The following is a 27472-nucleotide window of genomic DNA, read 5'->3' as shown; positions in this document are numbered from 1 at the left end:
TTTCCTTTCTTTGGAGTAGAGAGAAGGCTGAGGGGGAATGAGATAAAGCAGTTTCCTGGAAGTCTGCTGATCTTATTTTCTAGAAAGCTTTCAGGGAGTGGAAAATGATTAGAAAATTAAATGAGCTATTGTTCCCTTCTACCACCTCCAAGTGTTGTTGAACAGCCTTCAGGACTGAGAGTGTGGTTTTTGCCAATCCTCATCCTCATATTGCTTCCAATTGTCTTTTCCTTTTAGTTTACATATGGTCCTTGTGATCTTATCCTGAATGATGAAGAGTAGCTTCCATCTCCCTATCAGATGGCCTCCAGGGACACATCTCTAGCCATTGGCATGGTCTCTTTTCTGTTTCATTTCAGTTGGACCTGGGTGGGGCTGGTCATCTCAGAAGACAAGAAAGATGTTGAGTTTCTCTCAGACTTGAGAGGAGAGATGGACAAGAATGGAATCTGTGCAGCCTTTGTGGAAATGATACCTGTCACTGAAAGGTCATATTCCTCAATGACCTGGCCATATGATTTACAAGTAGAGGAAACAGAAGGGAGTGTGGGTATCATTTATGGTGATGCCGACTCTCTCGTAAGCTTGAGCTTTTCTACTTGGGAGTATTTAGTGATATGGAAAGTCTAGGTCACGACATCACAGTGGGATTTTATCCACAGTGAGAGAGATTTCATCCTTGACTCATTTCATGGGACTCTCATTTTTTGACACCACCATAGTGATGTCTCTGGCTTTGAAAATTTTATCCAGACAGTTAACCCTACCAAATATCCAGAAGACATTTACCTCACTAGGTTGTGGTACCCCTTTATTCCTTGCACCGTTTCTGAGCGTGAATGTAAAACACTGGAGAATTGTTCACCCAATGCCTCCTTGGGATGGTTACCTTGGCAGATATTTGACACGACCATGACTGAATGGAGTTACAATGTGTACAATGCTGTGTATGCTGTGGCCTGGAGCCTTCATGAGATGCTTCTTCAACGTGCAGAAATTCAGCCAATGGGAAGTGGGGAAGATCTGGTGTTTTCTCCCTGGCAGGTAAAGTCTCTTCCACTTAACAGCATGTACCCTTGTAAAAGTGACTTTCTTATGGGTTTCCACAGGTGTTCAAACCAAGAAGTTAGGATTCTTTCTCCATGAAAATCAGAAGAGTTTCTGTACTTGTTTCACTCTCTAGGAGGTAAACCTTCCCGGGCAGTAAGTCATCAACAAGAAGGTTCTAGTGGCAACGAGGAAGTGAGCTATGAGTCAAAATCAATGTTTTGTGTTACAAAGGATCCCAACATCCTGCTTGCCTAATGTTTCAATAGGGATTATCCAGCCTTCTCCCATGCAGCTCCTCAATGACAAGAAGAAGAGAACTTTTCCTTTACGTGACTATCTGGTGCTGAACACCATGGTGAATACTTTACATAAATGATCTCATTTAATTCTGCAACCACTTTAGGTATTGCTAACATCATTTTGCAGATTGATGGTCTGGGAAAATTCAGAGGGTGCATGAGGGTGGCTAGATTGGACTTTGTACTTGACATTTGTCTGAATCCTATCACCACTGGTCATCTTGATATTCTTGTCTTTAGGCATTTTCTCTTGAAACTACCTGATATTTTAGAAACATTATGATATTGTAGTTCTCCATATGCTTTCATTTGCTTTACTTCATTAGATACTTGTAATAAAGTTACATTATGAAGCAAGGATTACAGACAATGAAAGATTGTCCCCAAATCAGGGTTTTTCTCTTTAACACTTGTGCCTTCTTCACCGCAGGATGATGTGTCACTTCTAGCTGTACCCCTTTTTGAGGAACATAGATTTTAACAATCCTGCTGGTAACTCAGTGAATTTGGCTGAAGGAGGAAAATCAGATTAAGAGTACACCATTCTCAACTTTTGAAATTTTCAGAAGGTCTTAGACTTATGGTGAAAGTAGGAGAGTATTCACAACATGCTCCACGTGGTCAAGAATTGTCTTTATCTGAGGAGGTGATTGACTGTGCCAAAGGAATTACTGAGATTTGTTGACCTCAATCACAATTACTTACACCACACATGAATAACCAAAATCTTGTTGGGGTTTTGTACCCCCTCAGAGCTTCATAAAAGGCCACATATGGGAATTTAACAATTCACTTCCAACTGAAGTAATTTTTTCTTTTACCAATAATCCAAGATCGAAGCAAGACTTTCACAGGCAAAAAGATTGCAAGTTGCTGAATGTTCAGAAGGTGGTTAGTAATTTTTAGGAATAATTTTTAAAAAATTAAGTTATGTACATGTTTTTTAGAGATAATGTATTTGCACACTTAGTACACTACAGTATAGTGTAAACATAGCTTCTTTATGTACTAAGAAATCAAAAAATTCGTGTGACTCACTTTATTGCAATATTTGATTTGTTGCGGTGCTCTGGAAACAAACCCACAATACGTCTGAGGTGTACCAGTCTTTTATATCATACAATAAGCATGGCATCCAACCAATGAATTGGATTTAGATATTTCAAGCTTCAGTTTGTTAAGGCCCAATACTCTAAAACACTCTAGTTACTTGAAAATTAGGTAAAAGTCACAGCTGTTACCAAGTGTTATCTGATTTTCTCCAGACTCCACACTCTGAATACAGTGAGAGTTGCAGTCCGGGATTCAGGAAGAGTCCTCAGGAGAGCAAGGCTGCCTGTTGTTTTGATTGCATTCCTTGCCCAGAGAATGAGATTTCCAATGAGATAGGTGAGGATATGCCTTGCAGCGACTTTCTCCACTTCTATTTCATTATTTTATTTTGAAGGGAAACATTTGTCCTCAGCTAACATCTGTTGCCAATCTTCCTGTTTTATTATTGTTCCCAAAACCCTAGTACATAGTTGTATATCCTAGTTGTAAATCATTCTAGTTCTTCTATGTGAGCCATCACCACAGCATGGCAATTCACAGAGAGATGGTGTGGTTCCATGACCAGGAAACCAACCGGAGCCACCAAAGTGGTGAGCACTGAACTTTCATCACCAGACCATCAGGGCTGGCTCTCCACCGCCCTTTTGTATGCACCGTTCTCCCAAAGAAACAGAAAAGCTCTGGATGAGGACTGCAGGGTCCAAATGTTTCCTTCCTCCATTTAGTAATTTAACTTTTATAGTCAAAAAAGCCAACTTTTTTATCATTTCCACCCAAAAAGATACACTCACTCTCTACATTGAACTAGCTTGCTTGACTCATTTTAGCATCATTGCAGGCATTATCATCTCAAGGAAACCCTTTTTGACCACTCCACAGGAACCAAACATAAATCTATCTCATGGAATCTAACACATGGTATCATAAGTCCTTACTTTTCATCTTCTTTAAATCTACATTTAGATCACATTGAACAAATCCTTATTTTTCCAGAGTCTGGTGCTGTTCTTGGCACAGAGCAGGAGCTCAGAAAGGTTGTGTTTGATTTAAGGGGTAAGTACTTACATGGTATGCAACGTGCTTAGGGTCCAGCTTCCTTCAATGAGTACATACATCTTTTCTCTGATGTCCTAGAGTTCGCAGGTGAGTAGGGGAGACAACATGCAGTGAAGTGAATTCAAGGTGGTGACATAGGGCTGCAATATAGGTACGCAGAGACCCATGGGATGCAATAAGTGATAGTATATATATTTGTGGGGAGGCAACTCTCATGGACTTCTTCATAGAGGCAGTAGCATTAGTATTATGTCAGACTAAGGAAGGCGGATTAAATTCTTGGTGGAATTCTTAGAAATGGCAGAAACTGGCAAATTAGCCCTGCATTTAATATTCTAGGGAGCTTAGAAAAGGTTCAACATGACTAGAACCCAGACAATGTGGGTTTGGGAGTTGGATCATGAAGTAGAAGAGGGACAGAAAACCAACACTGAAGATTTTTCATACCATAATTAACTTCTTGGAATTACTCAGATTTATGATATTAAACGGTGCAATGCTGGAATCCCCTCAATGGTGGCATCATCTAATTTTATTTTTGTGATTGATATGAAGCTTAATTTCACAACATCTTTTGTATAATTTCAATTTTTTTCAAATGTACTGAGATTGATGATATAGTCTCGCATATCGTCAATTTGGATAAAGCTTCCACGTGCATATTTGTCGTGTGGTAAGTTTTGGAATATGTTCCATACGCACATCTAAAGAACACTACATCCACTAACTTCAATTCCTACATGCTTGGAGATTAATAAATACACTTGTAAACAACCGATGATTAATGAGTAAACTATCATGGAAATTAGAATGTATTTCCAATTAAAAATACTATTCATCAAATCATATGTGGTGGAGTTAAAACTATGCTTAGAGAGAAATGTATAATCCTAGATTATATATATTTATATATTATTTTGTATATTTAAAGAAAGGTTGAATTCCTAAGTTGTAAGCATTCATCACAAGCTAGAAAAAGAGCAGAAAATTAAACACAAGGAAAATAGAAAACACAAAATGATAAATATTAGAGGAAGTGTTAACAAAATAAAAGACAAACATCAAAAAGATAAATAAAACTAAATTAGATTCTAATAAATGGCAAATATGCTAAATAAAATCCTAGTACTAGTGTTCAACAAAAGAGAAAATTTGCAACAAAAACATACCAAGGCTGAAAAGGAGTAATCTGTGCAGATCATATGGAAAATTTTTAACATGAAGAAAACGTAAATAACATAATGTTGATACAATGAAAATTTAGAGGAAACTCACAAATTTCCAGGCAAATAAAAGTTACCAAACCGTCTCACGAAATATGAAAAATCTGAATATTTCCATACCTATTAGTGAAATTGAGACCATACTTTAAAACATTTCTACAAAACTTTATTGTAGGCTATTTATTTGGTGCAAAGCTGATGAATCTGCCCAAATATTCAAGAAAAAAATAATATACATCTACTCAAACTCTTCCAGAGAATAGGAAAAACAGAAAACTTTTTGACTCACTATGAGAGACTAGCTTAACATTGGTACCAAAATCTAACAAATTCATTGCAGGAAAGGAAATTACAGGCCACTTTCTTTCTTGGATTAAATTCATTTATCCTAAAAAAAAAAATCAAATGAAATCAATGTTCCAAATCTATCTATATTCTATAAGAAGGACATATCATGACCAAATTAGGTTCATGCAATGTAATTCAGTACACTAATCTCTGAAAAAAGACAAATAATAATCTCAATAACTGTAAGAAAAACTAGTAAAATTAAACACCTATTCATATGTTAAAACAAACAACAACAACAGAACAACCCTTACAAAATCAGGAACAGAAGGAAACTCTCTTACTCCCATACACAGTAGTCACAGAATGGAACTCTAAGGTGCAGTGTTGAAAGCAAGGATAAGAGAAGAATGTTCAAGATCACTGCCTCTATTAGACATTACACTGGAGGTCCTTCCTGATACAATATAGGCAGGAAAAGAAATAAAAGGAATAATTTACTTCAAAGGAAGAAGTAAAATTGATGTTATCTTCAGATGATATTATGCTATAAATGTAAAATCCATGTAAATTAATGTATTAATTGAGCTTAGTGGTGGCTGAATACAAGGTTAATATAGAAAATTTGCTTCCATCTACCCGGCATAAGGCTTCCAAAATTCAAATTTTAAAAAGTGACATTTACAACATCTTAAAGTATGAAGTACCTAGAAATAACTTTAATGAGACTTTCAAAGGTTTCTGTCCATAAATTTGTAGAACAGCATTTAGAAAAATAGAGGAAGACTGAAAGAAGTGGAGGGATAAACCAAGTTCGTGATTGAACAGACTCAAAAGTCAACAGATACCAAAACTGTCCAAATTAATCTACAGCTTCCACAAAATTGCAGCTAAAATGCTGACCCGTTCTGTGGAAATTACAGTTGATACAATTCTAATGGAAATGATAAAGGAAAAACTTAACTAAGAAAATCTTGAAGAAAAGAATAGAGTGGGAGTACTTACTCTACCTGACATCAAGTATTATAGCATCACAATAGAGGAGGTTCATCAAGAGGATAAACAAGAAAATCAACGGAACCAAATGGTAAGTTCAGATACAAGCTGCTCATATAGTGACTCCTGTATAGACGTCTGATTTACAAGGAAACACTGAGGAGGAGTGGGAAAATGAAAGACTTTTCAATAAAGCAGGTTGGGTAAATTGGCTGTCTTCATGGAGAAGACAATGACTCGCCAACCCGAACTCACACCATCCATAGAAATCATCAGGCAGATTGTAGTTCTAAACATGAAAAGTGAGAAAATTTAAAGGGATGTAAAGAGGAAGGAGCAATGCCCCTGTAGAAGTAAAAACATGTATTTATACCTGCAGGGATGAGTGGGCACGGAACACTTTCAGAACCACAGGAAAATTTGGGAATCTTAAAAATCAGTGCAGAGGTAGTAGAGGTAGGCAAGACCAAGGTTAGACAGTCTTTTTGGTCTTCCTAAGAGTTTGTCGGATTTTTTAATGGAGGCTAAACATGATCCCACTTACCTGTAGAAGTATCACTTGTGATGCAGGACAAGGGCAGGGAACCAGAGTAAAAAGATCTTATGATAACATAGGAGAGAAGTGACTAAAATATTAACAGAAGTGGTGGAAGTGAAATCAAGATGAAATGTTTTGGAGATCATTTTAGATGGTAGAAAGGGTCTCATTTTGAAACTCCCTAGTAGTGAGGTCTATGACTTTGTAATTTCTGTTTCCCTAGAACGTAGCATATTATCTGCCTCATGGAGGTTTTCCAATAACTGCTTGCTCATTGAATGAGTAAATCTAGGCCATAGCTTACAGGGGGTATAGCTCAGAGAGACAGGGAGCACTTTTGGTTTTCTGCTGAGAAAAAAGTGCTTTCATGATTATGCAAGAAAAATACTGAGAAGCATAATAGCTTTGTTTACTTTACCATAAAGAAGATGGGCACTATTAACTGGGAACGGTTCTCTGCAGAGTATTCTGTTATTTGGTGCATGGAGCAACAAAGGAAGACAGTTTTCTAAACTTACCCAATGCCTTCTTTGTGGGCATGCAAATAAGAGAGAGTGACTGAACCTGGGCTGAGGACACTTTACATCTCTCCCCAGACATGGATCAGTGGGTGAAGTGTCCAGATCATCAATAGGCCAAGAGAGAGCAAGACCGCTGCCTCCAAAATGCTGTGATCTTTATGGTTTATGAGGACCCCTTGGGGATGGCCCTGGTCTGCACAGCTCTGTGCTTCTCTGTCCTCACAGCTGTTGTCCTGGGGGTCTTTGTGAAGCACCAAGACACTCCCATAGTCAAGGCCAATGATCAGACTCTCAGCTACATCCTGCTCATCTCCCTCACTCTCTGATTCCTATGCTCCTTACTCTTCATTAGTCGTCCCAACACAGCCACCTGCCTTCTTCAACAAATCACATTTGGAGTCATTTTTACTGTGGCTGTTTCCAGTGTCTTGGCCAAAAATATGATTGTGGTTGTGGCCTTCAAGGTCACTGCACCAGGGAGAAGGATGAAGCAGTGGTTGTTGTCAGGGGTACCTAACTTCATCATTCCCATCTGCTCCTTTATCAAGCTGAGTCTCTGTGGAATCTGGCTGGGAACCTCTTCTCCCTTCATTGACACAGATGCACACTCTGAACACGGCCACATCTTCATCGTGTGCAACAAGGGCTCGGTCACTGCCTTCTACTGTGTCCTGGGACACCTGGGCTTCTTGGCCCTGGGCAGCTTCACTGTGGCTTTCCTGGCCTGGCACCTGCCTGACACCTTTAATGAAGCCAAGTTCCTGACGTTCAGCATGCTGGTGGTCTGCAGTGTCTGGGTCACCTTCCTCCCCGTCTACCACAGCACCAACGCCAAGGGCATGGTGGCCGTGGTGGTCTTCTCCATCTTGGCCTCAAGTGTGGGGCTATTAGGTTGCATTTTTGCTACCAAGTGCTACGTTATTTTTCTAAGGCCAGAGAGAAACACATCAAAAGTGTTAAGGAATAAAACACATTCAGGGAGAAAATAATCGAAATGTAAGTTATTTTCATAGGTCACAAGAACTCGCAAACACTTGACAACAAAACTACCAAATTTTTCCAGACCCACTTTAAGTATCAACTAAACTTACATTACATCTCCAGTTAACTATTTGCTTTACGTGTCTTTTGGCTTTGTACAATCTTCCTCGGACATTCAAATGAACAAATACAAAAACATTCATACTAATTCTCCTCTAAAACTATGTGTGAGAGATTGCGAAAATGGCCACACATTAGTCCTGTCCCTCTATCTTTTTGGTCATAGCATCCCACGTTGACTCTGGTTAGACTTGGCCTTGTAACTTGCTTTGGCCAATGGGACATTAGCCAATGACATGAGCAAAGGCTTGAAAAACACTTGCTCATTGTTGGTACTTGTCCTTCTCTGGCTGCCCTTGGGAAGCCTGAGGCCATCAATATGTGAATGAGTCTAGATAGACTGCACATCTCCATCACTCCAGGTGACTTCAAGTCAACAATCAGATATGTGAGTAAGGCCATCCTAGACTCTCCAATCCCAGCTGAGCCACCAATTGGTCCAGATAAAAATAACTGCCCAGTTAACCCACAGAATCTTGAGAAAAAATAAACTATTCTTATTTGAAGCCACCAAATTTTCAGATGGTTTTTTTATACAGCAGAAGCTAACTGATACCTTATGCTACTATTTATATATGTCATCTCATTATTTGTGTAATTATCACAGATTTCTATTTTTTTATCCAATATCGTAGACTGGAATATCCTTCTCTAGATTAAGTCTCTGAAAGAAAATCAGAGACCATATCACGTTCCATTTTACTTTTTCTCCTTCCTATTTTCAACCAGACATCTTTAAGCATATATATTAAGAATATCTTCACTAATTTTAAGATTATGGATAGTCTTCTATATTGTCATCCACCACTGTTATACATGGGGGATTTTTACTTTTAATTGTAGCCCTATAATTCATTTGGAATGATTTACTTGTGAATAATGTTAGTTGATGGTCCAGTGTTTTATTTTACAAATGGATATCATTTAGTCTATAAAACAAATACAGCATCATTTTAAAAGTTGATTTGAAGCATATGGAATCTGAATAATGTTTGGAAAACTGATATCTTTGAAACACTTTCAGTCACAAGTATAGCATATCTCTCCATTTAATCAGAGCTTTTACACGCTTTGTATCTCTTTATAATTTTCTTCATATAACTAATGTGCAGTTCCAATTATTTTAACTACTTATCTTAAAGAATTTATTGCTCTTGTGAATGGAATGATTATTTACATGTTTAAATGAATTCTTGCTCATGTAACAGTGTTTTTGATGTTTCATATAGGAATCTAGCTTCCTTTCACATTACTCCACTTATTTACCAGTTCTAAACTTTTAAGTTATGTCCCACTAAAATAATAGATTTTCTCTTCTTCTCTAGTATTATTTACCTCTTATTCTTTTGATTCTCGTTTTTTCATGACTGTGCTCTCCAGTGCCACACTGAATCACACTAGTGTTTGCCAGGAGCATTGTCCTCTTCTTAAGTGTAGTGTAAATATCAGGTAATTTCTTTGTCAGGGCAGAGCAGGCATCGAAGAGAGAGAAAGTGAAAACGTGAAGGGGAATCATTGCTAGTTGGAAATCAACAGACTTGCTTCTCTTGGCTGTTTGGAGCTGGAGATGTTATTACAATGAGGCCAGCTGAGAATCAGAGGATCTCTCTCTAGTCCCAGGAATTAGTCTTGGTCAAATCTCTCAACCTCTTTTGACCTCATTTTCTTCACCTGTAACATGAAGAGTTGGACGAGTCTTTTTGAGTTCTGAAATCCAGTGACTCCAAGATACCCTTCACCCACATGCCCTTGACAAAGACCAGAGAGAATTGTTAGTTGTCTTCCTCTGCATCAAAATTATTATCCATATCACCACATACCAAATGTCTACTTTTGCATGACACTGATAAAACAGGTTCCATACCAAATCACTGTTCATTGGGATAACAAATGTATAGTTAATTGTTTAGAGGTAAGTATAGAAATGGGCCCTGCTGGAACCAGCAATCAATGGGCCAAAAAGTCTTGCTTTATTTTACAGTGAGGCTGTGGAAACATTCCTTAATACACCAGAATTCTTTTGTACTTACATGTATGAAACAAATGGGAGCCTTGAATCCATGATTACGAGCTAATAAGGATATGATTTTTAATATTTTGCTAATGATGCCATTTGCCTGGTATGGGGCTGTTCTCTGGTGAGTAAAGAGCAGGTGTATTCAAGGCCACTTTCATTCCTTTAATAAATATTTACTCAGCGCTACCCTTGCTTCAAGATAGCAGTGATCTACCTTAAGAGCATTTGTATTCTAGTAGGGTGACTCAGACCATAAACAAAAAGAGAATCTTGAGGTGATCAATAAAGTTACATATACGTCAACCTTTTTTCATTCTGGACTATTTTTCACCCTTTCCCTTCTTTGACTGTTTCCCAGAACTCTAAACATGGACTTGAAAACACAGAAAGCATGGGTCCCAAGTTTCTTCTCGCAACACCCCTGTTTCAAAGACATAGTGTTTATCATCTGAGAGTATGTCTCTTTAAGACTAAGTTCCTATGAATCAACATTATTTCATCACTTTCTTGAGAGGACGGATGATATTATGAACGAGAAACAAAATATCATATAGGATTTATACTCGAAATGATCTTTCCACTCTAATTTTGTTATGTAATGTGGTGTGATTTGGGGCAAGTCAGTTACTCCTTCAGAGACAGTGAAAATAATACACTGAAAAGTATTCTATAGAGATTAAATGAAACAAAGTATGAGAAACTGCTTTGTAAATTGCAAAGCAATCTATTTCAGCTTACTTTTTCTAATAATATTTTCATTTCTACAATCCTTTTTGACTCTATGCAACCTACCTAGACTGAGTTTTATCATTTATTCAACAATAAAATGGGTCAAAATGGTTGAATATTAGAAATTTCATATGGTTCAACTTAATTAATAGGCCATCACAATATTTAATTTGGTTATAATTACAGCTAAATTTTTCATGTTGCCTTACCATGTGCCAGGCACTCTAAGCATCTGACATGTATTCCCTCATTTAATCATCACAACGATGCCATGGAGACAATATTATTAACCCCTATTGTATGGATGAGGACTATTAGAGGTTATATAATTGACCAAGGTCACACAGCTGGTACCCAGGCAGTCTACCTCCAAAATCTCTTTTAGGGATCCATTAGAGGTCATGGTGCTTACATTGTAAAAGGATCACCCTGGTTCCTGGTTGGTGAATGGACCAGAGGGGACAAAGCAAGAAAACACATGGCTACTGAAATGATCCAGTCAAGCAATTCTGAATACAGGATTTCCTCCCTTTTTAAGGCTGAATAATATTCCATTGTATGGATGCCCCAGATTTTTTTCATCCTTTCACCCACGGATTCACAATTAGGTAGTTTCCATTTCTTGGCTATTGTGAATAATATTGCAGTGCATTTTGTCAAACGATTTCCTGGCACTTAGTGAGTTTGAAAAAATTCTTCTTATACACATTAGTTACTGTAATGAACTACCTTTCCAAATGTCTAAAGTTTAAATATTTGTCCTTCTACAGAAATACCTTGCTTAATCATGATTTGTGTTGTTATCAGTTCATGAATGATCTAAGATTTTTGTACAAAAATTTGCTATAATGCCTTTTTCGCATGTATTCAGGAACTTTGTGTAATATGGGTATTCCCTGATACTTGATTTTTAGTAGAGTTTTCTAGTAAGCCTTTAGGATAGGAAGTATCTTCCTAGATGTGAGGCAGAGAGCAGAAAAATAATAAAGTGATTGCTATAGTTTATTATATCAAAAGAAAACTGTCGGTTTGCTAAATTGTTTTTACACATCCTTTGCTTATTTGTAAGAATGGCAAATATCATTTTATTAATGAAAAGAAAATTCAATAAACAATTTTAACATAAAACAAGATCTATTGAGAACTTATATGAAAATTTTAGCAATATGCTGTCACCAATTTCCTCATCTGAAAAATGGAGATAGATAATACCATCTTCCTTATGAGTTGCTGTGAAAATACTCAAGAGTAATGTATGTAAAATGCTTATCACCGTGTCGGTGGGAAAGTGATGTCTTATTCATTTTTCCACCGGGATGGTGACAGCGTTTTTTATGCTTGAAGTCTGTAGTTTTCAAAATACCTTCTACTGTTGTAAAGTGAATCCTTTTTACAAATTCTTTGTAGAGTTAAATGATCCCTTTGGAATACAAATTCAGGCTCCCCTGTGTGTGCGTGTATGTGTGTCTATACGCACATCTCTCAAATAATACTTTAAGCCTTATAAAGAAAAGCTACCTTCCCCACTCTTGACTCTGGTTCCAAAAACAACTTCTTTTATTTTCTGGTTGAAAATCTATATTTCTAAATTAGCTACTCGTACAGCTTTTTCATTTTTCAGCTTTTGACTATTTATAGTTTCTGCCTTCTCTGAAAAATCCAGCATGAAGTGCTCTTACATATGTTAAAATCATAATTCCCCTTGCCCAATATAACTATTTAATGAATTAGGATAAATCAAAATTCAATGTCTACTGTTTTATGACATAAGTGTTTACCATTTTATAGTATATGACTCTTATCCAAAGATGTGCTACATCAGATATTATGAATACATTTTCTTTCTCACTTTTTCCTTTGACAGTTTAAATGGTAAAATTCTCTTGTTTCTTTGTTGTCTTCCTATGGATTCATCACTGGTTCATCTCCTTCCACCAGAAACTTAAATCTCTTCTCAGTAACTTCTGATGCATGAGACAATTCATGGGCTTTAGGTTTTGCTTGGGGACATCCCTCTTGGTCTTGAACATATATACAGGCCCACATGTACACAGTATGTCTGGAAGGATAGAGGAGAAAAGGATGTTTATCTCTGTGCATAAGGACTGGGAGACAGTGGTAGAGTGAGAATATTTTACTGACTTTGCACCAGTCTTTGAAGTTTTCCTATACGTCCATCTTCAACGTATTGGCCTCCCTCCTCCCAGGTTTTTAAAATTAAAATAGCGTTATATCCTTATCTACTGGCTTGGGACTGCAAGTTGTAGAGAAATGTGAATATATGATCCAATTTTTAAACGAAATTAAGAACAACAAATACGCATAAAAATTTAGAATTCTAAATATGGGCACATCATTCTATTAGGCTGTATAAACGTGGGAAAAGGATTGAAGAACAGCTGTTCAACATCCAGCTACCTGTACAGTCTAGGGATCCATGGAAAGCCCCGCCTCCAGCCCCGCCCATGGAGCTCATTTCCTCCCCCTGTGAAGTCTGCCTGACTTATTCCAGCCCCACCCCCGCCTCTTCCCGCCCCTGGAACTGGTCTCTGCCCACAAATCTTGAGCCTGGATCCGCCGACAGCCTGGCCCACGCCCACAGCCTGGTCCTTGTTCATTGCCCCTCCCCTACCCTTGTTCCCGTCCACAGAACCTCCCCCCCAGGCCTGGTGTCACTCACACCCTTGTCCCCGCCCACAGCCCACCCTTAGAACTGGTTCCCGCACACAGCCCCGCCCCTAGATTTTGTCCCTGTCCCTGGTGCTCACCCAGCCCGCTTTCCGGCTTGACACTCACTCTAGAAACTAGACACCTCCCCCGAAGCTGGGGTACCAGACCCGACACGCCCACCACCTGAACTTGCAGCCCCCAAGCTTTCGTCCTCCTCGAAAGCCCGTCTGAGACTGGAAGCGGAAGCGCTGGCGGGGCCTTGGATGCATGGGGCATGTTTGCGCGGTGTGTCCTGTCTTCTGGGCTCGAACCGGATTCCCGTGGACTTTCGCCCTCAGGGGCGGGGCGCGGTGAGCGGCTGGCGGTCCCGGCTGGGTTGGGGTCCAGGCAGGGCCCTGCTGCGTGGGCAGCCCCGTCAGGGTCGGCGTCCCTATGTCCCCACACAGCCACGTTTCCCCCGGGCTGTTTGCTCAGGGCGCCCGAGGTTGCTGTTCCTCCTGGCTTCGGGTACCGCCGTCCTCTCCTCAGAGTCCCTGTCACCGTCCTCCTTTTGATTTTGTCCCCAGGGGGCTTTAGCTGCTTTTGGAGGCAGTGTTTGGGTTGTTACTAATGGGGGCACTCCTGGCGTCTAGAGGGGGAGGCAGGAATGCTGCTCACCGTCCTCCAGGGCCCAGGGCGGCCCGACAGAGAATTATCCGGCCCCAAATGTCAGTTGTGCCAAGGTTGGGAAATCTGCTCCAGGGCCTGAAAATCTCCCGAGCCCTGAATGAAATGTGGAAAATGTTGACAAGTCAGCGAGTCACTTACAAAGTTCCCTAAATGACAAGCTTGTTTAAAGGGTCCAGAGTCACCAAAAAGTCTCTGTCCAGCCAAGTGAGTTGAGCGACTCAAGTGCACACAGCACGAAGCTGCTTTCTCCCATCTTGGGCAGCAGGTGGCTGGATAAGAATCGGGAAAATCCAGTCACAGCCAACAGTTACAATTAAATCAGTAAATACAAAAAAAGAAAAGTGAATGGGGTGGCCTTTCCATCCAACACCCTATAAAATGCCTCAAAAGCTTGTATGCGCCTTATTTTCCCCCCTCAGACACGAAAAGCATCCGTGGAGCTCAAGTTTGAGGTGAAACCAGGCTCAGGGTCCACCTGTCCTCGCTGATCCATGGATTTCTGTGTGACCAGGTGAGTACCCTGTGGACCTGGTACCAAGAGCTTCCGGCAGCCTCGCTGTGCCGAAGACCTGCCAGTGGGCTTTCCTGTGCTCGGGTTGTCACCACATGGAGTCACTGAGAATGAGGGTGTCTTGAGAAAAATTATTGATGTTTGATGGATGGACAGATGGTAAGCTGTGTGTGGTTCTGTGTGGTAAATATTTCAGTAAGTACAGTTACATGCAAATAAGAACACATGAAACAAATGTAAATAACTGCAAATGTGTATTATAGTAGAAAATATAGATTTACTTGCATAATACTCAAAAGTCAGAATTTATATATAATATAAATACAGAAATGTTTTGCGTGTGTATGTAGTATTAGAAGACATCCCATGAAATATTATCAGGGATACTCAGCAACATTCCTACGACCCATTCAATTTGACTTCTAAAGTCCTATAAATCCTCCGTTGTAAATGGGATTGTATTCTTGAGTTGTCTTTCTGTTAGTTCATTATTAGAGTATAGAAATTCAACTGATTGGGGTAAGTTGATTTTGTACGCTGCAACTTTGCTGTAATTGTTGATTATTTCTTTTTCCAGCCTAATTGCTCTGGTCTAAACCTCCAGTACTATGTTGAATGGGAGTGGCGAGAGTGAGCACCTTTGTCTTCTTCCTGTTGTCAGAGGAATGACTTTAAGTTTTTCACCATTAAGTATGACGTTGGCTGTGGGTTTGTGATATATGACCTTTGTTGTGTTGAGGTACGTTCCTTCTATACCCATTTTATTGATAGTTTTTATCATAAATGGATGTTGGATCTTGTCAAATCCTTTCTCTGCGTCTGTGGAGAGGATCATGTGATTTTGATTCCTCATTTTATTAATGTGGTGTATCACATTGATTTGTGGATGTTGAACCATCCCTGCATCCCTGGTATAAATTCCACTTGATCATCTTATATGATCCTTTTAATATATTGCTGTGTTCGATTTGCTGATATTTAGCTGAGGATTTTTGCATCTGTGTTCATCAGTGATATTGGCCTATAATATTCCTTCTTTGTGCTATCCTTGCCTGCTTTTGCTGTCATGGTGATGTTGGCCTCATAGAATGAATTAAGAAGTGTTCCATTTTCTTCAACTGTTTCGAATAGTTTAAGAAACATAGGTATTAAATCTTGTTTGAATATTGTGTAGAATTCTCCATAAAAGCCATCTGGTCCTGGACTTTTGTTTGTTGGGAGTTTTTTTGATAATTTCGATGTCTTTACTTGTGATTGGTCTGTTCATTTATTCTATTTCTTCTTGAGTCAGTTTTGGGAGGTTGTATGAATTTATCTATTTCTTTTAGGTTATCCAATTTGGTGGCATGTAAGTTGTTCAGTGTATTCTCTTACTGTCCTTTGGAATTCTGTGGTATCTGTTGTAATTTCTCCTCTTTCATTTCTAATTTTATGTTTTTGCGCCTTCTCCCTTTTTTTCTTAGTAAGTCTGGCTAAGGGTCTGTCAGTTTTGTTTCAGTCTTCTCAAAGAACCAGCTCTTTGTTTCATTGATCCTTTCTAATGTGTTTTTAGTCTCTATTTCATTTATTTTTGCTCTAATTTTTATTATTTCCCTCATTCTGCTGACTTTGGTCTTCATTTGTTCTTCATTTTCTGGTTCTATTAGGTGTAGTTTAAGATTACTTATTTGGTATTTTTCTTGTTTGTTGAGGTGCGCTTGTATTGCTAAGAATTTCCTTCTTAGAACTGCTTTTGCTGCATCCCATAAGAGTTGTATTGTGGTCTTTTCATTTTCATTTGTCTTCAGGTATTTTTTGATTTCTCCTTTCATTTGTTCATTGATCCAATGTTTCTTCAGTCGTGTGTTCTTTAGTCTCCACATATTTGTGACTTCCCCATCTTTTTTCTTGTAGTTGATTTCTAGTGTCCTAGCATTGTGGTCAGAAAAGAAGCTTGATATGATTTCAATCTTAAATTTATTCAGGCTTGCCTTGTTTCACAACATATGGTGTATCGTTGAGAATGTTCCATGTGCACTTAAGAATAATGTGTATTCTGCTGTTTTGGGAGGGTATGCTCTCTCTATATTGATTAAGATCATCTGATCATATGTTTCATTTAATTCCACTATTGTTGCCTTTCTCTGCATGATCTATCCATGGATGTAAGTGAGGTGTTCAGCTCCCCTGCTATTATTGTGTTGCTGTTAATTTCTCCCTTTAGGTCTATTAATAGTTGCTTTATATTCTTTTGTGCTGCTGTGTTAGGTGCATACATCTTTATAAGTGTTATGTCCTCTTGGTGTAAAGTCCCCTTTATCATTATATACTGCCCCTTTTTGTCTCTCATAGTCTTTTTTATCTTTAATTCTGCTTTGTCTGATATAAGTATGGCAACACCTACTTTGTTTTATTTGCCATTTTCTTGGAGTATTGTCTCCCATCCCTTCATTCTGAGCCTGTTTGTTTTCAGAGCTGAGATGTGTTTCCTGGAGGCTGCATATTGTTGGGTCTTGTTTTCTAATCCACGCCACCACTCTGTGTCTGTTGATTTGGAGAATTCAATCGATTTACATTTAGAGTGATTACTGATACATGAGGACTTAATCCCACCTCATCTATATTTCCATTGTTTCTCTTCCTTTGTGTTTCTGACTACCATTTCATTTTGGGGGTTTTCTGTGGAGGTTTTCTCTTTTTTTATGATCTATGGCTCTGCTCTGATTTTTTGTTTGCTGGTTACTGTGAGGTTTGTATGAAGATCTCATAGATGAGATAGTCCATCTTCTTATAGCCTCTTATCTCCATTAGTCTAAGCAGGTTCCATCTCTTTCCTCTTCTCCTTCTGAGTTATTGTTGTCACAAGTTATTCATTTTTGTGTTGTGCATTTGTGACTAAGTTGAAGTGTTTATAGTTATTTTTGATGCTTTCCTTCCTTTATTCTTTTAAGTTATAATTAAGTATTTACTACCCTGTTGTGAAACAGAGCTGTAGCTTTCTGATTTTGTCTGTCTATTTATCACTCTGGTTAAAGATTTGTAGACATTTGCCTTCTTTTTGTTTCAGGTATGAGGGCATTCTTGATCATTGCTTGTATGGGAGATCTAGTGGCAATGAAATCCCTCAGCCTTTGTTTATCTGGGAAAACTTCTATTTCTCCATTGTATCATAAAGATCATTTCACTGGATACAGTATTCTTGGCTGAAAGTTTTTGTCTCTCAATATTTTTAATATATCATTCCATTCTTTCCTTGCCTGTAAAGTGTCTGCCAAGAAATGTGCTGAAATCCTGATAGGGGTTCCTCTGTAGGTTATTTTCTTCCATCTTGCTTCCCTTAATATTTTTTCTTTGTCATTGGCTTTTGCCAATTTTACTATTATATACCTTGGAGAAGGTCTTATAGCATTGATGTAATTAGGCGTTCTCTTGGCTTCATGTACTTGTAGGTCCGGTTCTTCCCCAGGTTTGGGAAGTTCTCAGCTATTATTTGTTTGAACAAGCTCTCTGCTCCTTTCTCTCTCTTTTCTCCCTCTGGAATACATATAATTCTTATGTTGCTTTTATTATTGAGTCATATATTTCTCCAAGAATTCCTTTATTTTTTGAAAATCTGAGTGCTCTCTCCTCGTCCACTGGAAGCATTTCTATATTTCTATCCTCTAAATCACTAATTCTTTCATTCATAATATCAGCTCTATTTTTTAAGGATTCTAGATTCTTTTTTATCTCATTAATTATGTTCTTCACATCCAGAATTTCTGCTTGTTTTTTTTTAATAGTTTCAGTTTCTTTAATGAAGTATTCATTTTCCTCATTAATTTTATTCCTGAGTTCATCGAACTGTCTGAACATTCTTGTAACTTGGTGAGTTTCTTTATGACAGTTATTTTGAATTTTCTGTCATTTAGATTGTAAATTTCTGTGACTTCAAGGTTCATTTCTGGAGATTTGTCATTTCCTTCTGCTCTGAATTGTTAGTGTAGTTTCTTATGATGTTTGATGAACTAATCTTTTGCCTGTGTGTTTGTGGTAGTATCAGGTCACAGATTCCACCTGCTACCGCTGTGGGGGAAGCATGAGCTGTGTCTCTGATCCCCCCCCATATGCTGGAAGTTGTGTGGGTACAATGGCTGTTCCCACCCGCTGGGAAAGCATTCACAATGGGCTCAGAGCTGCCACTAAACAGAGACACGTACCCAGTTGTGAGACCGCAGCACTACTATGGGTATTTGTGCCATCTCGGAAAGCATTTGCATGTGCGCATATATCTGCTGCTGCCTTTTCTTATGCTCATGCCAACCTCTGTGCTTGGCGGGTGGGGCATCTTCATGGGTTCTGAGCATTCCCCCATCATTGGGACTGCAGTGGCATGGTGGGATTTCCAACCATCCAGGAAAGCATTTTTGTGCAGGTCCAGGGCTGCAGCCAACCCCTCCCAGAGTTGCTCCAAGACGCATTCCTACTTTTGCGGATGCAGCAGTACTATTGGCTCTCATGCCGACCCGGGAAGCACTCAGGCGTGTGTACAGTGCTGCCAGGGAAGTCTTGGGGATAAGAATGAATTCATAGTACATGCAATGACAAGCATAAATCTCAGAATAATTATGCTGAGTGAAAGAAGCCAGTAAAAAATGAGTACATAGTATATGATCCCATTTATAAAAATTCTGGGAAAATACAGGAAAATCTATAGGGACATATACCGGATCACTGGTTGCCTGGGAATGAGAATTTGTTTGCAAACGGCAGGGAAGGAGGAATTAAAATGAGCATGAGGAAATTTGGGATGGACAGGTGTTCCTTTTCCTGATTGTGGTGATGGTTCAATAAGTTATAATCAAAATGTATCAAATTGTTCACTTTAAATGTATGCAGTTTATTGTATGTCGTTAATACCTCAATTATGCTAGAACATGTAGGGGAAAGAGAGGGAGAGAGAGCCAAAAGAGGGAAAAGGGGAGGAAAAGAGGACTGAGGGTGAAAATTAAGTGGAAAAAAGAAAGGGAGACACAGGAGGCATCAGGTCTCTGTGGCTTTGGCATCTCCTTCCCCTGGAGTCTCCCATACTGGGCAGCTGACTGGACCACTCTGATGTGCTCTCCTCACGTCACAAGTCACTGTCTGTCAGCGGAAGAAGGAGGGCAACTATGAGGTCCAGTGACGACGCCTGGGCTATTACCTGCCTCATGGCGACCTACGGAAGCTGCGATGACTAGATCTGACTAGGTCTGATGTCCCGTTTTCCCAGCTGGTGTCCAGAGGAACTTGGCTGGAACACAAAAACCTACATTGGACGGACACAGGTTCCAAGCCTTTCTAGACTTGACCCCTAACTGGCTTACAGGGGACTATGCTGAAAGATTTCACCTTCCTTAATTCCAGAAAATGACTGCAATTTCTGTCCTGTGATGTCACACCAGTTCATTCCTCAGGGACACCAGAGTTGGTGAAACCAGCACAGATATTGCCATCGTGTAAAATCGAATCCCCACTTCAGTGCAAGTTTTCCTTTCTTAGGAAACTTTGAAACATCCCTCCCCTTCACTCTGTGCAGCCATCACAGCCCTCTCAGTTCCTCCATATTCCTCCCCCACTGAAGAATTGGCAGTCTCAGGTTGCCCTTTTCTGCTTCATTCTCTGAAGCTCAGATTCACCAGGACTTCCAGATCAATCTCCCTCGATGGCTCCTCTCCCCACTCATGGGTCCTCCATGATGGGAAACAGGCCAAGTTGGCAGGAGTGGGTGAGACATGACTCTGCAGTCACCTTGGGCCTTGGGAGCTGAAATGACTAGGTGTCTGGGAAGCCTGAATCCCAGAGTAACACCAAGGCTCTGGGAAGAGAGTATCTGCTCTGGATGTAAAAGTGAATAAAACTCGGGGGGAGAAAACTGAGGCAACAGAAAGAGTCTTTTTTCATCTTTCTCTGTACAGAGTCCAATTAGCCTCACAACAGAGACTCCCCAACAAGCAATCTAGAGCATCCCAGGCATGAGGCAGGCTGCGCTGTTCTGCCGTGGTTCTGTGGGTACAGATTACATTATCTGTACACACTGTGCAGACGACCACAGCTGAAAATACCGAGGGGTGAGAATTAAATTCACAGTCATGCCACTCTCTCATACTTTTTGTGTGTGAGCTTCACATTCTCAATCTTAAGCAGTGATTCTCTGAGAATGCACACTTGAAGATTATAATGATTATTAATATTATTAATCATTGCATACATTATACGTTATACACTGTACATTATAATTATAAATTAATGTTTAATTATTATTATACATTAATATATTATTATATATTACATTATTATAATAATATCATTATAATGATTAATAATAGTTATCATTATTGACTAATTTCTGCTAATCAACATGACTGGCAAGCTCTGCGTGTATTATCTCTGTTACAGTCACTATTTTTAGGGTTTTATTCCCATTTTAAGCTAAAGATATTGAGGCTCAGATATATTAAATAACTTGACAAAGAAGGAAAATAATTACTACAAAGCTTAAATAAACACCTATTCAAAATATGTGTCAAAGAAAGTAAGACATTATCTGACCTACAAACAGACTCAAAGTTGACCTCACAGGCCCGCAGTGAAAGAAGCGGTAAAGAATGTACATCAGAAAGAAGAAAAGTGAACCCAGGAAAAGATAACAGGAGTCACGAGGAAAGGAAAAAACAGTCTGTCTAATTTAGTGTTAGTTTTAAAACAAGACATTAAAAACACATTCGAACCAAAATTCCAGATGATTACCACATGGAAGAATAGAGGAGAGAAGACTTAGCTAAAAAATACCTCATTTTTTTAGGGAAGATATAAATACAAAGATACTCTATTATTGTTTAACACATTGCTCTCAGAAACTGATAAGTCTGTGGGACAAACGTAAGTAATGATAAAGAGGATTTGAAGAGTGCAACATACTCGATCAGGCAAATAGACAAATCCCAACACACTGGCTTATTGTGAGACTTGTGATGCTGAAAACAGTCGTTCTCCTGACAGCATGATACCGCGATGGCATATCAATTTTCATGAATGAAGTTTCCAACACATATAAATCTAAAAAAAGGGAAAATCCAGTATTTCATTATGTGCGGCTGTGATTCAACATGCAACAAATACCAGAAAAATAGAGACCCAGAAGTCGGTGTCTTTTTTGAGAAGACAGATATAACAGCTCTTTAGTGAAATATTATGTTGGAATCTATTGGAATAATACACAAAAAGGACAATCCATTTGGACTAGGTATGTTTTCTCTGTGACTGTGAGGGCAAAACTCGAAAGAATCCCCTGACTGTGATAACTCTCTGTTGATCTTAAAATATAAATGCATAACACTCAGGAAAGGAAAATGAGAGAACAAAATGAGAAAGAAAGATCTCCTTTCTCTCCTCACCTGAAACCCAATCTCTCACCTCAGAAGGATCACTGTCTGTATCTTCTCTGTCATGCAAAGGAAGCAAAGAAAAGAAAACTATTGGTACATATTCAAGTTTCAAGAGCCCAAAGCAAGAAGACATCAGGACCCCTGCAGAGGCATTAATGTAGTGTGAGCTACATGTCATCTGCACCGTTTTGTCTTTTCTTCCTCGTGTTTGTCGGGATGTCTTTCTTGGCCACTCACTCTCACTTCCTCACTAGTAAGTCTGTCTGCATGAGTGCTACCGCCAGTCTCTCTCTTGCTGTCTTCACGTTCTCTTCATGTTTCCTGATATCCTCCTCAGTCACCAGAAGTTGTTTGCAAAGGAGCTGTGGGATGTACAGAGCAGCTCCTGGGATTGTCTCTGCTGAATCTGAAGACCAGGCAGGGGTGGGCATGGTACTGGAATTCAGACCACCTGCGAGCACACCTGGCAGTGATGCACCTGTGAAACTAGGTGCAAGATTCAGCAGGGCTTTGGCAAGGTCCAAAGGACTTAACAGTTCTCCTGCACTCTGCAGAAATGGAAAACTTGCAGTCTCTTCTGCCAGCAGAGTTGTTCGGGCTGCTCCAAGTTTTCCTCCCTTTGATGGCATCTGACCTCATTGCCAGGATAGGATGAGATTCTAGTAACTGGCCTCTTGAATATGTAACTGGACATCCTCAAAGGGATGGAGATGTTCAAACCAGGCTTTGCGTTGGATTGGTTTCCACAATCATGTCGCTTCCTCTGTGATGATTTGATCATCATAATTCTTTTCCTTGTACCCTATAAAAATAAATTGTGAATGTGGATCAGAGTGATAAACAAAGCCTGCCTTCCCAGGACAATTATGTCAGATGCCTTGTGCTTCTACCCTCCTTCTTTCTCTGTGGGGATTAATCTGACCTGTGTCCTGGGACATCATGAAAGAGATTTGGGTCAAGAACAGAAAGCTCGAGGTCAAAACTCAGTACTACTGCATGTCATTTCTTCTCCCCCATGTTGTTAGACACTTATGAGTATGACTTTATTCTCATTTTGTCCTTGTCACTCTCAACAACAAAATCTCTGGTGCTCCCTGTCAGGACACACTGTCCCCAGTCCTTTTCTAAATCCCAAATCATACCATTCTTCTGTACTATATGACTATTCATTTGATTAGCCCATTGACCAGTTGGTGTTCATAGCTCCATTAGAGCTTAAATCAGTAGTGAAATTATCATCCACTCCTCTCCTATTGACTGTTATTTGACAACTGTGAACATTAAATCTCAGTACAGAGAATATGTCTGGAAAAAATCAACTTACAAATGGAGATTGTGCTGTAAGTGGGAAGTACACATTGGATTTATTAAACCCAGGAAAAAAATGTAAACTCTCTCATTATGAAGTTTTGTGTAGAGTGCACCCACATGGATGATATCTTGGTTATAGTGGGTTAAAATATACTATTAAAATTAGTTTCACCTGTTGGCTTTCATTTTTCAAAATGTGGCTATTAAGAAAAAAATTAAATTCTATAATATAGAGTGCTTAATGTTACTATTAGACAGTGCCGTTGAAGCCATCAGTGAAAATAAAGTCCAGAGACAGTGGTTAGGGACATTTTTTCCCTAGAAAATGAGTCCACACTGACCCACACTGCAAGATGCAGCAAAAACTGTCATACACACACACAGACACACACACACACACTGACAGAATGAAAAAAACCTCTTCCTAGAGTCCCACCTCTTCTCACATGGCATGAGGTTGCACTCCTACTTAGTCCTAAGTGAACTAATCTCAAGAAAGAAGGCAGAAGTCAAGGTAATTTACCAGTTAGGAAGATCTAAAACCAGAGACTAAAGCTCAAGATATGTGGTGAATTTCCTGTCCTGGCTTCTGTTATTAATTCAATATGTTAGGGAGACTTTTCCAAGGAGGGTTGTTTTAAAACTCACTTTTTCTTTACTATGTAAAAATAGACAGGCTATGTAAAGAATAATTACTCTAGCCAATCAATGAAAAGGAGATGATAGAACACGTATACCCTTATTATAAATCACTACTGGATTAGAGAGTCAGGGAACAGCTGACATTGGGTTAATTTGGCCTTAATTAGGCTGATTCTGATTTCATGACCGTCATATTGATTGTATTATGTCAGAACCTACGAAACTTCCCAGCCCCTCCTACTATTTAACGACCAAGGCCCACCAACAAGACCAGTTCTTGCTGACACATCCCCTGCCTCCATCCCTTCAGACAACACCTGGACGATTTTCCCCAAATCCCACTCTGTCCCTGTGCTCTTCTACCTGCCCCAGGGCCAGGGAATCATTTTCTCCAAGGCTCAGGCTCTGCGTGTGCCCAGCTCTGGGGATGGCACTTCTCCCTCGAGTGAAGACAAGGATCAGAGCATAAACCCTGTGAGCTGCAGCAATTAGACAAAGACTGGAGTTTGCTGACAGAAAAGAACCTTTAGTGGGCACAGTTACCAGGGTCCAAGAAGCCCCAGTGATTCCTCCAGGGAATGTGATGCAGGACAGAGCAGGAATGTCTGCCTGTGGTTCGGCTTGGGAATGCCTGTAGGGTGACATAGGTGACATTGCTAATGCATTCGCCAATGTTGTTCACTCATTTATTCATCGTATGTCATGGAGTGCTTTCTGCGTACATCCAGACAACAGGCTCACCCTCTGTGGCTCACAGACAGTGTCAGAAAAATTTCTAAAATATAGGTACAGCACTGGTAATACACTAGGAGTTTCAAGCATTTTTCAAACAAAACTCCTTTAATACTCTCCATAAACCTACAAAATATGTATGCTGATCACTATTGCCAACTGATAGATGAAGAAACTGAGGCACAAATCAGGTAAATAACTCAGTCAATATAAATATCTAATAAGGGATTGAGCTGGAATTTGGACGTGAGGAGTTAGCTCCATAGTCTGTGCTCTTAACCACGATATTTACTCTCTAAAGACTTCACATCATGAAAAAATTTGATCAGTTATCCATTTTCTTGGTGCATTGAGTAGCCACACTATTTTATCTGTGTCTGAAAAATAGAATACATGCGTAGAAACTACTGCACATTCACACTCAAATTACATCTACCAATGTCCCCAGTCCCTGAAAATTAATACAGAGAACATTTCAGAATGTTTCTTGCCCAGGTTGGGAGGACTCTGAGGGAATCTCAGTGTTGCTATAAGAAGCTGAGGACAGGCTGGGAGTGGGTCTCAGGGGAAAGTTGTCCTCAGGAGTCACCATTGAATGACAACATTGATGGGAGGGTCTCAGCAGTGACTGAATTCAGGATCTGGTGGTGTTTTAACCCGGTGCTTATCTTCTGGCTGTGGGTTTAAGGTGATGCAGCACAGGGAGAGTGGCTGGTTCACTGTGTTCTTGGGGAAACCAGACCCATGAAAGAGAGGGAATGACGGTTGCCTTAAACAATGGATTCGTGGTGGGAAAAATTCGGCTTGGAAGAGACAGTCCTGTATAACCAGAAGGAGTTGCCTCTGCTTCAGCCAAAGCAGACAGCCCTTTCTCATGCACTCATTTTATCTCAATGGGAGGAAGGGGGAGGAAATCATGTAATGCTCTTCTGCATGTGAGTTATGTGATGGCAGAGACTGTGCTAGGAGGTTCTGAAAGGCTGCCCTGAGGCATTTCAGACCTTTGCTGTGACCAGAATGACAAGTGTAAGCACCCCTGCCTATGTCTCGGAACAGTTAGTGTGTCAAGGAGAAGGCTCCCTGGTGCAGAGACTCACAGGAAGAAACGAGTTTGACCAGGGAAAGTCAGAAATGTGGCCAGTGTGGCTGGAGGGAGCCTGAGAAGAGAGAGGAGGGGAGAGAGGAGGGTGATCAGGCTGGATACTGGGATGGCAGACTGTTACTTTCTGTTCCTCTGTGACAACATTACTCCAAAACCTGCCACCTATAAAGTACAAATATTTAACATCTCACAATTTCTGTGAGTCAAGCATCAGGAATGGCTTAGCTGGGTGCCTCTGCCTCAAAGTCTCTGTAAAACAAGGGCTGTGGTCTCCACAGGGCTCCAATGGGGGAAGATTTCCACCCAAGATCACTCACATGGGTTTTTGTCAGGATCCATTTGGACCGAGAGTCTGAGCTCTTGTCTGTCTGTTGGCTGGACACTCCCTCAGTTCTCTCCTATCGAGCCTCTACCTAGTGCAACTGACAACATCAGCACTTGCATTCCCAGTTCTGATGATTTGATAGAGAGCGAGAGCGAGAGAGTGAGAGAGAGAGAGAGAGATGGAAACAGAAGGAGGGAGGTAAGTAGGGAACCCAAGTAAGTCAGTAAGTGGGAAGTGACACACGTTTTGTAATTAAAACTTGGAAGTGACATCCCATCACCTTGGCTGTGTTCTGTTGTTCAGAAGCCAGATACTGACCACTTACTGGTGACACAAGGATGTGCACTCCAGGAGGCAAGGAGCATTGGGAACATTGTGGAGGCTCCCACCACATAGGCCAACATGAGGCTCTTGGGACTGATTCTGAGTAAAACGGGACCGTGGAAGTCTTAATGTCAGTGGATCACAATGTCTGAATTTCCTCTAATTTCAACCCCTTCAGGACGAAGACCTGAAAATGAGTCTCAGAGTGGCAGTGTCTTACCAAAGATCACACATCTGGGACCCAGAGAAGTTCTGACTGGTATTCTATGTGATGTCCTACTCCTTGTACTTCCTCCATCTCTAATTGTCTGCATTAGACACATGTGACCCCAGCCCACAGGTGTTGTACGTATTATCGCATATACACCTGAGGAGGTCCCTAGGAAGCTCTTTTTAGCACAATTCTCATTGTGCAGCTTGGGAGACTGGGGAGATCTTGAGAGGAACAGCAGCTTTTCCAGGACACAGAACTGGTAGGAAAAAAGAGGTCTGACCTCAGCACTGTCTCCTCAAAGCTGGGGCCTGGATCCACTCCAAGGAGCTGTGGGGAGGGTGGTGATTGGTATTTGTGTACAGTGATGGAGATGACATGGGCAAGGAGGGAGAGCAGCCAACAGCCTAACGGGGGATTTGGGTGGGTCTCATTGAAGGAAGGGGTCAAGTAATAGAACCTTGAAGAAGTGACCTCACTTCCTTGGTGAGAGCCCCCAACAGAACTTAGAACTCTTGTTACCAGGCACCCACATTGTAATCACAGCCTCTTGTCCAGTTCATTTGAGTGGAGACACTCGACACAGCAGGATGTTCTCGTGTTGTCCCGTGACTTTCCGAGGCTCTGGCCCCCGGAAAGCCCAGAATGAGACCGTGTTAAGTCACTTTAGACGTTGGCTCAACCCTCACCTCGAATGTGTGGCCTTTTGGCAGGAGGAA

The sequence above is a fragment of the Diceros bicornis genome (genome assembly GCF_020826845.1).
Source record: "Diceros bicornis minor isolate mBicDic1 chromosome 13 unlocalized genomic scaffold, mDicBic1.mat.cur SUPER_13_unloc_1, whole genome shotgun sequence".
In the NCBI taxonomy this organism is placed as follows: domain Eukaryota; kingdom Metazoa; phylum Chordata; class Mammalia; order Perissodactyla; family Rhinocerotidae; genus Diceros; species Diceros bicornis.
This window is presented reverse-complemented; position numbering follows the sequence as displayed.